The sequence below is a fragment of the Lonchura striata genome, chromosome 4, assembly GCF_050655825.1.
Source record: "Lonchura striata isolate lonStrDom1 chromosome 4, ASM5065582v1, whole genome shotgun sequence".
NCBI lineage: Eukaryota > Metazoa > Chordata > Aves > Passeriformes > Estrildidae > Lonchura > Lonchura striata.
Genome location: NC_140706.1, coordinates 75,483,864 through 75,495,936, shown reverse-complemented (window position 1 = coordinate 75,495,936; position 12,073 = coordinate 75,483,864). Strand labels below are relative to the sequence as shown.

General features: G+C 55.3%; 1 protein-coding gene and 1 long non-coding RNA gene across 2 annotated transcripts in view; both read right to left on the bottom strand.

Annotated features, from left to right (window-relative positions):
- The window catches only part of LOC144248920 (UBX domain-containing protein 1-like), a 59,259-nt gene that overhangs the window by 36,168 nt on the left and 11,018 nt on the right, over positions 1 to 12,073 (bottom strand). The window lies entirely within an intron of this gene.
- On the bottom strand, positions 10,306 to 10,941 carry LOC146767737 (uncharacterized). The gene is made up of 2 exons (XR_014955270.1): positions 10,851 to 10,941; positions 10,306 to 10,505 (listed from the first exon to the last, which is right to left on the bottom strand). It is a non-coding gene; the product is annotated as an uncharacterized LOC146767737 (long non-coding RNA).

Sequence of the window (12,073 nt, the reverse complement as noted above, 5' to 3'; positions counted from 1 at the left end):
AGCGCGGCTCCGGCAGGAAAGCGGCTCCTCCGGCAGGCAGAGGCGGCGCCGCGCCGGCAGACCCCCGCCCGCTGCCCCCGGCCCGGCGGGGCCGGCACCGGGCCCGGGGGGCCCCGGCGGCGCCCGAGCCCCGCGCCCGGAGCGGACGGAGCGGCGGCACCGGCCGGCACCGGCCCCGCCCGCGCCGCCTCCCCCGCCCGCCGGCCCGGCCAAAGCTCCGCTCGGCTCCGCACGGCTCGCACCGGCGCGGCTCCGGCGGGCCCGCGGCAGCCCAGCCGCGCCCAGCTCCCCTTCCGCCCCGGCCAGCCCCGGCACTGCCGGCAGGGCTCCGCGCCGCACCCTTCGCTGCCGGGCCGGGGGCAGAAGAAGCGCCCCGAATGCAGCGGCACAGCCCGACCCCCGCCCTGCCAGCGCTGCCACGGCTGCAGCTCCCTTCCTCTGCAGCCCCGACTCTGACGCCACGCTCCGGCGCTCACCTCACCCCAACAAGGGAAAAGAAACGTAGGCTTCCCTTCAATCGCGTCCTCTAGAAGAGAAGAAAAGAAGCGCCTTGCCTCAAACCATGGCAAAAGGGGGCTTTTTACCTCAGTCCAAACCCCTTAAAAGGGGGGACAACAGGACTGCCCCCTCCAATTCAACCTCAGGATGACGAAATTTCAAAGGGAAAGGGGAAAAGTCCCCGTTACAAAGGCGCACCGGCTCACCTCCTTGGCTGCTGCTTCTCGACACAAAGATTTGTCCCTCGGCTCCACCTTTGAGCAATGCTCCACGTATCCAGGTGGGGATCCAGGTGGGGATCCAGGTGATTCCCCAGACCCTGTCCGAAGCGCCCACTGTCCTTCCAGGAGACAGCCCCGGGAGCCCCCCAAAAACTCCTCTCCTCCAGCAGCTCCGTGCAAAAGAGATGTGAGGAAAACCCCCTAAATCAGCCACCGAAGGAGCCGCCCCCTCCTCATCATCCTCACAGCTCACACCTGGGGTTGCTGTGAGCCCTCCACATCCTCACAGCTCACACCTGCTGCTCTTGCCACTCTCCAACAGCGTCTCTCCATCTCCAGCACGCATCCCAATTCTCACAGACACAGATCCAACAGAAATCTGCTACGGGTGTCTACTTTTCTTAATCCATCTGATTACACAATTAAAAAACATATACACCAAACATCCTGATCCAGTTTCAGTCACAAGCCCAGCCCCAGCATCCATGTCAGAGGCATAAAAGGGATGTGGCAGCAAGAACCCCACAGTCCCTGTGCCAGCCCTTCGGATCCTATGGAGTGTGCAGCCCCCTTTCCCAGCCCTGCAGTGATTACAGCAGCCGCCCTACAAATCCCCTTTCCCAGCCCCAGTGATTTCAGCTCTTCACCCACAAGCTTTATTTAACTGCCAGCTCTCTTCGTTAGCTCCAGCTGTGCCTTTCTCCATCTTCAGCGTGCAGGATCTTGGCCTTGGCTGCAGCTCTGCAACACTTCAGCTCGTGCCCCAGGGTGTCTAAGCCCACCCCAGAATCAATATCCCAGTTCCGAAGTGATTTCAGCTGCCACCCACCAATGCCCAGCCACTGTGCCTATGCTGTATTATTTCAATTCAAAGCCCAGAACCCCGCTCTCAGCAAAAGAATTCTTTTTCCATTTTCAGACACAATCCCAGCCTCACAGTCCATTTGCCAGCCCCACAGTGACTTTGCCCCCAGCCCCACAGGTGCCGTCGCAGACCGAGAACATATCACTGATTTGCCAGGATTTTCAGGCGCAATCTTAGAGCCCCCATGTGCGCACTACACATCCTGTTCTAGTTTCAGTCACAAGCCCAGCCCCAGCATCCATGTCAGAGGCATAAAAGGGATGTGGCAGCAAGAACCCCACAGTCCCTGTGCCAGCCCTTCGGATCCTATGGAGTGTGCAGCCCCCTTTCGCAGCCCTGCAGTGATTACAGCAGCCGCCCTACAAATCCCCTTTCCCAGCCCCAGTGATTTCAGCTCTTCACCCACAAGCTTTATTTAACTGCCAGCTCTCTTCTTTAGCTCCAGCTGTGCCTTTCTCCATCTTCAGCGTGCAGGATCTTGGCCTTGGCTCCAGCTCTGCAACACTTCAGCTCGTGCCCCAGGGTGTCTAAGCCCACCCCAGAATCAATATCCCAGTTCTGAAGTGATTTCAGCTGCCACCCACCAATGCCCAGCCACTGTGCCTAGCCTATATTATTTCAATTCAAAGCCCAGAACCCCGCTCTCAGCAATAGAATTCTTTTTCCATATTCAGACACAATCCCAGCCCCACAGTCCATTTGCAAGCCCCACAGTGACTTTGCCCCCAGCCCCACAGTTGTCGTCGCAGACCGAGAGCATATCACTGCATTGCCGGGATTTTCAGGCACAATGTTAGAGCCCCCACGTGCGCACTACGCATCCTGTTCTAGTTTCAGTCACAAGCCCAGCCCCAGCATCCATGTCAGAGGCATAAAAGGGATGTGGCAGCAAGAACCCCACAGTCCCTGTGCCAGCCCTTCGGATCCTATGGAGTGTGCAGCCCCCTTTCCCAGCCCTGCAGTGATTACAGCAGCCGCCCTACAAATCCCCTTTCCCAGCCCCAGTGATTTCAGCTCTTCACCCACAAGCTTTATTTCACTGCCATCTCTTCCGTTTCACTTCCTCCTCAACACCTTCCCAGCAGTGCTACGTAACACTGCTTCTGGCTCTCAGGGCAGGATCTTTGCTTTTGCTTTAGCTCTGTATGGTTTCAGTTCAGCTCTTGAGCCCATATTCCTGCCCCATCCTAACCATCCCTCCCCCAGTAACTGCTCTACACTCTCTATCAGAGCCCTTGAAGCAATTTCAGCTCCAGCCATGCAATTCCCATCCCAGCTCCATATTCCCTATCCCAGCTGCACAGGGGTTTTACCCCGAACCCTACCACATTTCTGTGTCCTCCGGCTCTGCTGCCTCAGCTCCAGCTCCTCAGCTTCCTACTGCCTGCATCTAAAAGCTGCTCCTGCTTCTCACTGCTGCTTGGAGCTGTTGATAAGGGCAGAAATCAGTTGCTGTCATAATGTCAATGCCTCTTGCAGCTATCCCACCCACCCTAATGGGATCCCAACTTTAGGGACCCTTGAGCCCTGAAGCCAAACATCTACCTTCCCCCACAGCCTGGGTTTCAGCCGAGCACCTCCCCAAAGGCCCCCTCACCTCCCCCAGGCAGCCCCAGGGGCTGGGAATAGCCACCGGGCCCCTGCTCCCACATCCCAATAGGTGCCCTTGTGCTGCTGCGTGGGCCCTGGAACCCTCCGAGCCCCCACATCCTCAGCCTCTGCTTGGTACCACGGGGCAGGAGCTGGGAACCCCCAGGCATCTCCTGCAGGCCCTGCACTGCAGCTCCATGCCCCTCTCCCAGGGCATTTATCCAACTCCAGCCCCAGCATTTCCACTGCTCCACATTGTTTTGGGCTTGACTCGTGCCAAAGTCCTTATTCCACACCCTGAGCCTTTATGTCTCCGGTGACCTCACAACCCGTGATTCAGCCCCAGCCGCACAACCCTTACTAAATCAAAATCGGAAAAAGAAAACAAACAGAAACAAATTAAACTTAATAAAACGAACAAAACAATGAAGTAATGCAATATAGATAAAATTATTAAGTAAAATCAAAATCAAATAGTAAGAAAGCAAACAACCGGCTTTATTCCCAGTATTCTCAATGTTACTTTAAATCCAGAAAGCGCGAAAGGGCTACTCCCCAGTGACAGCAGCCGGTCCCCCCTGCGCCACGCCAGGCCCCGCACCAGCCTTTGGCCGCCCGAGCCGGGCAGGGCGCGGCGCAAACAACTGGACACCGCCGGCCCCCGGACGCCGCCGCAGGCAGACGCGGGAGTCGCGTGCGTGCTCACCAGCGCTCCTCGGATCGGCAGCCGCGGGGGACCCGTCCCGGCGCAGCGGCGCTCCTCCTCGGAACGCGCTTCCGCAGCTCCCGTCGCCTCCAGCCCCGCCGCCGGACTGACGCCCCCGCCTCCCCCACGCACGCTACTTATGCCTCAGAGCCGGGCCAGCCAGCCAATCACAACCCGAGGCAGCGCCGGCCCCACCAATCCGAGCCCGCCCATTCCCGCCGCGCTCGGCTCGCGACCACCCCGCGCTCCCCTCACGCGCCGCTCCCGCCGCCGCCATTGCAGGGGCCGGGTCCGCCCGCTCCCCGCCGTCAGCCCGTTTCCCTGGGAGAAATCCCGGCCGGCGCCTGACGGGGAGCTCCCGCCCGCCCTTCCCGGCCCCAGCGCCTGCCGAGGTTGCGGCAGCAGGGATAGCGCTCCGCCGGCTCCCAAAGCGGCGCCGGGAGCGGCGCCTCAAGCGCACGGGGGAGCGGGGCCAGGCTGAGGAGTCGGGCCGCGACTGAGCGGGCCGAAATCGCAGGAACCGCGCCCGGATTGGAAGGGCGGCCGGGATTGGACAGGGCGGAGAAAGGCGGGCCGGGATTGGCGGGGCTCGGGAGCTGCGCGGCCGGGCCCGTGGCAGCATGGGGCGGAGCCCGCGCTGCTCGAAGGGCCCGCGGGCGCCCCGGGTCCCGCTCGGAGACCCCCTGTCCCCTTCTCGGCCCGTGCTCGTGCCCGGCTCCCGGCGAAAAGGGCCCCGCAGAGCCCGAACTGCAGCCGCCCGTCGGCACTCGGGGCAGGGGAGAGGCGCAGCCCGGCATTGGTTCCGGGCGGCAAAGGCGGACTCCGCGCTAGCAGCTCGGACCGGGGAGCGGCGGCGACGCGGCGGGGAGGCGGCTCGGTGGCGGGGAGTGGGGAGGGCGCGCAAAAACAGTGAAGTGCCCGCGTCCCCCTGCCCGCCCTCCGCCTGTTGCGAGCCCGCTGCTCACCCTCTTTCTCCCGACACAGTCGTCGGATGCTATAGAGGGGACAATAATATTGACGTTCACATTCATAGATCAGCTTTTTGCAGCACAAGTATTTCGATATGGTACAACTTACTTTTAACTGCTTTGTATAGTATAATTTTTATAATAAAACCCCTACCTACTACCAAATAGAAAATAAAAATCCCCTTTATTCTAAACTATATTTAATTATTTCTATATTTCTATTTTTGATTTTTACAAGTACTTATCTATCACAACATATTGAGGTACTATATTTCGATATATAGTATTTATGACACGTAATGTGTTATAATAAGACACATACAGTAAAATACGCATTACGTACTGTATTGATTCCAATTGTTTTGTAGTATTCATATATCCACACATATTAATTATACATTTCTAGATGGATATTTATATTATATAAACATATAAAATACTCTACAGCAAACAATATAATACCTAATAGTAATGGATAGCATTATTTATGTTACATGTTTAATTTATAGGTTTGCCGTTTATATTTAAAATTGAAGTTTTATATTCCCATTTTCATGTTTATGCATTTGTTTTGTTTCATTAGAGTTCTAGTTAAAACACTGCAGTTATAATCGAATTCCTAAAAATAAAATGCCAAAACAAACAGCATCAAATTCCCACCAGTACCGTCCAACAAATTCAGAAAGGCTCCACCAGCCAGCCAACTACCAGCAAAAAAACCCGCACTACACTCCTTTTACTAGCAGCTCTTATCACGTCACAAAAACGAAACAAACATTTTAAAAAAGACAGATAGAAACCCACACAGCAAATCACAAAAACCACTAAAAAGAAAAGAAAACGCCAACTAACTTACCATACTCCAAAACCATACAAGAGACCCCCAACGTTTCTAAAAAAAATAATAACCAAATCTCTACCACTACGCTAACTCCTAAAGAGAACCCAATGCTCTATAAAATTAACTAAAAAACCCCACCAAATCATTACAGATATTAAAAAATCGGAACCACGAAGAAACAAAAAAATCACCACCAAATAAAATAAATACCTAAAGAGACCCACCACGGAAATGCCCATGTTCCCAAAAATAAAACTAATTAAAAAAACCAACAACCAAATACATCAAACTACAAAAAAAAAAAATTAAATTAACAACAACAAAATAGGTATTCCTAACTCAAGAAACAAAAATTGCCTCAAACCATCAAAACACAAATACCACCTAGAAAAAAAAAACATGTCGCCAAAAGAGCAATGTAACCACAAACAATATTTCCCAAATTCTCTCCAACAATAAAACATACACGGCAACCAAATAAGCCAAATGAACGAAATCCCTATAATATAATAAACAAGAATGCAATCATCAATATTAAAAAAACCTCACCGATTAACTCCAGGACACTCCCCTCAAGCCCACCAAAACAAATACTACGCACTCGCTCGAATAAAAGCCTCCACAACCGTATTAAAAACCTACCCTCTACTACATGCTACGACCCAGAAAAAACATTGGAAGCCTTTAAAAACACATCCTTTAAAAACATATGAACCGATCAAAAATAAATCCAACAACAACACTCAACCCAAAAACAAAAACCGTGCCACGAGCACCCGAAGCAAGAACCGTAACAACCAAGAAGCGCCCGGGGCCCTTCTCCTACAGCGACGCCGATCAAAAGCCACCGATCCCAGGAGCTCCTCAGGAGCGCCTCAAAAGCAGCGCAGCGAGGGAGGCTGGAAGATGCGGAGCCGCGCTCCCGGCCCCGGGCGCAGCGCGGCTCCGGCAGGAAAGCGGCTCCTCCGGCAGGCAGAGGCGGCGCCGCGCCGGCAGACCCCCGCCCGCTGCCCCCGGCCCGGCGGGGCCGGCACCGGGCCCGGGGGGCCCCGGCGGCGCCCGAGCCCCGCGCCCGGAGCGGACGGAGCGGCGGCACCGGCCGGCACCGGCCCCGCCCGCGCCGCCTCCCCCGCCCGCCGGCCCGGCCAAAGCTCCGCTCGGCTCCGCACGGCTCGCACCGGCGCGGCTCCGGCGGGCCCGCGGCAGCCCAGCCGCGCCCAGCTCCCCTTCCGCCCCGGCCAGCCCCGGCACTGCCGGCAGGGCTCCGCGCCAGACCCTTCGCTGCCGGGCCGGGGGCAGAAGAAGCGCCCCGAATGCAGCGGCACAGCCCGACCCCCGCCCTGCCAGCGCTGCCACGGCTGCAGCTCCCTTCCTCTGCAGCCCCGACTCTGACGCCACGCTCCAGCGCTCACCTCACCCCAACAAGGGAAAAGAAACGTAGGCTTCCCTTCAATCGCGTCCTCTAGAAGAGAAGAAAAGAAGCGCCTTGCCTCAAACCATGGCAAAAGGGGGCTTTTTACCTCAGTCCAAACCCCTTAAAAGGGGGGACAACAGGACTGCCCCCTCCAATTCAACCTCAGGATGACGAAATTTCAAAGGGAAAGGGGAAAAGTCCCCGTTATAAAAGCGCACCGGCTCACCTGCTCGGCTGCTGCTTCTCGGCACAAAGGTTTGTCCCTCAGCTCCTCCTTTGAGCAATGCTTCACGTGCCCAAGTATGTATCCAGGGGATTCCCCGGACCCTGTCCGAAGCGCCCACCGTCCTTCCAGGAGACAGCCCCGGGAGCCCCCCAAAAACTCCTCTCCTCCAGCAGCTCCGTGCAAAAGCCAGCAAAGACAAACCCTCGCCCTAAAATAACCTCCCCCCGGCAGGAGCCGCCCCTCCTCCTCATCCTCACAGCTCACACCTGGGGCTGCTCTGAGCCCTCCTCATCCTCACATCAGCTCACACCTGCCGCTGTTGCCACCCTCCAACAGCGTCTCTCCATCTCCAGCACACAGCCCACTTCTCACAGACACTGATCCATTGGAAATCTGCTACGGGTGTTGTCTTTTCTTAATCCATCTGGGTACACGATTAAAGCACGTACATGCATTGATGGTCATTGAGAGAAAGCTTTCCCCTGGAGAAAACAGTCCTTTTGCTGGCACACTTTGATACACCTTCGCAAAAAGCAGAATCAGCACCAATTCCTAAGACCCCTGCCGAGGAACTCAGCCCTCCTTGGGACACCCAAAGCAGCAGACCTCGAAAAAGGAGGGGAAAAGTCAAGCTTGGAGGGGAAAAAGAGGATAGAAGTACAGCAGCCTTTAAAAATGCCTGCACGGAGCAATAGTGGGAACCAGTCACATTTCTTCCTTCCTTGCTTTCTGTGATGACATAAATAGGAAGTAAGAACACGTTAAACAAAAGGCAGAGCTAGGATTTGACAGGTCTTTATTTTGGCAGGCTGCATGGCAAACGCCTCTTCCAGGACTGCGACACGTTTTGGGGAATAGCTGAGAACGGAGGCAAAAGGTGCCGGGAGCCCTTTCTGTTCCCTTCAGCCCCTTGCTCCGCTGGTTTCAGGGCACTCGCTTGGTTCGTTCCTAGAGAAAAACGCTAGGGCATGATTTTCAAAACTACTGCCCGTCCCCAGTCAGAGTTTCCTACATTCGTGGGTACAAATGAGTGGATAGAGAGAGGGCTTCTTTCCAAATGAGTTTAGCCATAGATTCCTGTTCTTTACCAATAGCTATAAAAACGAAACACTTGCCAGGTTTTGGTATTCTACACACACCCCTCCCTGGGAATTTTGGGGCAGCTTTGGGTCCCTCTGCGGGACGGCACCCAGCGTGACCCCCTCCCCTCATTCGCCACCCACCCGCTCCTCCACCGCAGTGTGCGTCCCTCTCCTGGGGACCTTGGGGTGCCCCAAATGCCATCAGAGCCCCGAGGCTTCAGCCCCTAACCCTGACCCCCGAAGAAGGCACAGGGCGAATCAAACTGCCCCGGACAGCAGCCCAGCACTCCCTTCCAGCCCTTCCCACACCTCCATCCCCCAGAAAGGGACTCCGCCGCAACAAGAAAGGGGGGGACAGCCCCCAGAAGGCTCGAAGCTCCCGCCCCGCCTCGCTGTCGCGGGCCAGGGGCAGAAAGAGGGAGCGGCAGAGGCGGCGGGGACGCGGCACGGCCGGCACGGCACGGAGCGGGGGCCGCTCGCAGCGCGATGCCGGCGGAGCCGCAGGTCCGGCAGCGCCGGGGCGGGGTCCGAGCGGCGCGGGGGATCCGCCGAGAGCCCCGGCCCCGTGCGGGGACTCCCGCAAGGCCCGGGGGGCGCCGGGCTCCGGCCCTCGGGGCTTTATTCTCCGGCGCCCCGAGCCCCGCGGCTGCGGGGGAAAGAAGCGAAGGGGCGACGGGAAGAGAGGAGGGAGAGCGGGACATGCGAAAGGGCGGGGAGGGAGGTCGGGCTGCGGAGGAAAGCGGGCGGGGAAGGGAAAGGCCGGCAGGGCAGCAAGAGGGACGGGGCACAGAGGAGGGAGAGAGGGGGAATGGAACGGAGCAGCGGGGCAGGGACAGGACAGGACAGGAAGGAGCCGGGTTTGGGGGGGACACGGAAACGGGGGAAAGAGAGGGTACACTCAGGGGAATACGGGCAGGAGGATGGAGCGGGAGAGAGAGGGACAGTAGGGGGATGCCTCCCAGCGCCCCGGCGCCCCGCCCCGCCCGGCCCGGGCTGCTGCGCTCGGCAGAGCTCGGCTCCGTTCGGCTGCACTCGGCTCCTCGGCCAGCTTCGGCTACTGTCGGCCACGCTCGGCTATTTCCGGCCGCATTCGCCTCCATTCGCCTCTTCGGCAAAGCTCGGCTCGCCTCGGCTGAACTCGGCAAAGCTCGGCTCCGCTCGCCTCCTCGGCCCCTTTCGGCCGCTTTCGCCCACGCTCGCCTAGTCCCGCCCGCACCCGCCTCCATTCGCCCATTCCCACAGCTCGGCTCCCTCCGCCCGGCCCCGGCTCCCTCCGGCTCACACATTTCCTCAGGGCACCTCAGCACAGGGCACACAAACTGCAGCCCCTAAAGGCTTGCGGCTCTTTCAACACACACACTCGTAACTCAGCTCTCGGGACAGAGCTGATGGCTCCTCTAGGACAAGAATAGTTACACGTAAAAGCAATTCCCTCATTTTGCATCTCCTTTTTATTGAACCCCCCCTAAATCCCATCCACATCACAAGGAACGTGCAGCTCCGGTGACGCTATTTGTACAAAGGCCCTGGGGCAGCACACAGCCGGGATTCCACGGAAGAAAGCCCGGTTTGCATTGCAGAGGTTCTCGCTCCGGCACTGCCTGTTTGCAGCTGGGCTCCGCTCCCCTCACGGCCACATCCCCGAACGATGTGCCAGATTTCCCAGAGAGCTCCCAATAAAACTCAGCTACAGTCACTGAGCAGAAAATCCTTTGGGCTTTAGTTCCACCCCTCACCTGTTCCGAGCGCAGGGAACGCGGGTTTTGGTCCCACATCGCAGCAGCAGGGATGGATTAGGGTTTTGTTTTGGTTTGGTTTGTGGTTTTTTTGTGTGTGTGGTTTTTTTTTTAAAATTAAAAAAAGGGTAATAAAAACAAACCATGTCTGACATAAATGTCTTGAAGTGCCATTCAAGCTTTTTAAACCCAAGCAAACCGTCCTAATTCCCTAGCCCAGTCTTCTATTCATACTGGCTACTTACACCCCAGTGTAGGAAGCTCTGCAGCCTTCTTCTCCTGTCCTGTATTAGACAGAGGATGGATATGAAGGGCACACGCATGCAGTCTTTTTGGTTCTTCAAAAAGATAAAAATGCCTGTAATAAAAATTACAGAAGTAATATTGTTTCTCAAAGTGTTCCAGAAAAGGGAATTTGGAGCTTTAAGGTCCCACTGAGAGATGTTGAATAAAATCTTCCCCCCGAGTTTGCACCCAGTAATAAAATACTGATTTGTTTTTTGACCAGGCAAGGTAGGTCTATAGGAGAACAGCTCAGGAGGCTCTCATGGCTCACGGCGATGAGGATGGAGCAGGACAGAACGTTAAAGGTGAAGTGTCAGTCCCCTGAATTAATGCCCTGATGGAGCCAATTTTTTTGCTAAGAGACATAACAGATCCTTCCCTTTGTTCCCCAGTTTCCAAGTCACCTGTAATTCGTTACCTGCACCAACCTGCCGCAGCTAAGTGACAAATCCAGCTCCTGTGCTCCAAGCCACGTGTCCCTGACGTGAAGGGAAGTCAGGGATACAGAATCAGCTGTGGAAGAAAGAGAAGACAAAAATCAGAACAGATATTCTTCTATTTCCCCACAGGATCACCAAGCCAAGCTGCTTGCTACCTCTCCAGGACTATGTTTGAAAAGAGTTCCCTAACTCTTTTCTTAGCCTGAAATTCCGGAGTGGCTTTGCCCATGCAAAGCCAACGATCCTACTCACAAGAAGGAACAAACCAGCTTCCTGTTAAATAAAGCACTTGGAAATATGAGCTGCCAGATGCTCTCACTGACCAGCAAAAGGGATCAGCATCCAGGCCCACGTGGAGCTGGGTTTTTAAATATCACAAATAAACTTAACAAAAAATTATTCCTGACTCAAACCCACAATGTCTCAAACCATCAAAACAAAAATAGTTCTGGAATGACAGCTACACCTCTGCAGACCACAGCACAAAAATAACACTAAAGAATTTCTGACACCTTCCTTTTGAAGATGCTCTTACAGCATATTATCATAGTAAAGGGGCATTCCCTACATCTCTAACCAGAACTAGAGCTAGAGCTATCAGTTACTTTCACATACTCGCATGTCTGTATGGTGGCCTTAGGAGAAGCTGGCAACACCTCTTCTGGTACCACACCTTGGAGGCTCAGATTGCGTCAAAAGCACCACTGAAACCAGCGTGCCAGGAGCTAACTGAATAATGAAAGTCATTTTCTCCATTTCTGTGACAGAAAAGCCCTCCATTTGGACAGCATTATTTGCAGCCAATTATTCTGCGACTTCCAGCAGTGCTCCAGGGAGCTGTATCACTTCTCCGCAGAGCTCAGGAGCTGTTCATTAGGTTGATCTCCTATAGTCTCCAGTTCTTCCTTTTGCTTGCACAATGTGCACCCTGCAGTGCCATATGACAGGAGCTTTGAGTGCTGTCTGTTGCTCTGTATTACCCTCATAGGACTGAGGAACCCGTCCCAGCCAGGGAAAGAACAGCTTTTGATTCTTGGATTAGGACACAAAGTGCCACAGTTTATCCTAACAGTGGGAGGAATAAAGAGGAATACCTGGCATACTCAGAATTCCACCTTAGGGCAAAGCCCAAGTGACACTGCCCTACAGCAGGATTTGAAAAATTCAGGGTCCATCTCTTAATAAATACATTTTGGCAAGA